This window comes from Lagopus muta, chromosome 4 (genome assembly GCF_023343835.1).
Source record: "Lagopus muta isolate bLagMut1 chromosome 4, bLagMut1 primary, whole genome shotgun sequence".
In the NCBI taxonomy this organism is placed as follows: Eukaryota; Metazoa; Chordata; class Aves; order Galliformes; family Phasianidae; genus Lagopus; species Lagopus muta.
Window position 1 is genome coordinate 9047694 of NC_064436.1, and position 475 is coordinate 9048168.

Consider the following 475-nt stretch of genomic DNA (forward strand, 5'->3'; position numbering starts at 1 on the left):
TTATTTTGAGAGTCGTTTTTCAGAAAAAAAGGCATAGTAAATCAGAACTCAAGAAAATGATTCACTGATACTGATTCAGAAGCCATTTAAGTTGATTATTTTTATCATAAAAATTGACATCATATACACCATGAGGCTGGTGAATTTCTCCATTACTAAGTTATGGATTTGAAGTAGTAAATACCTTCAAGTACATGGTTAAATCAAACCAGTGGTAAATGGGCCTTACATCTGTTTGGTAGTTCTTTATATTAATGTTGAAGGAGGAGAAATTCAGTGATGGCAATTAATACTGATTTGTATACTGGCATTCTAGCTTTGTCACCATCTTTCTTCTCCATTTACTTAACCATCACATCACTGCAACATTTTTTTAATTGAAACAAACAAACCAAAAAAGATACAAAAAAGAAAAGCCAGAAGCAAATCATTTTGGAGCTTTTTTTTTTTTTTATTGTCAAGTGTCCCTACTTTA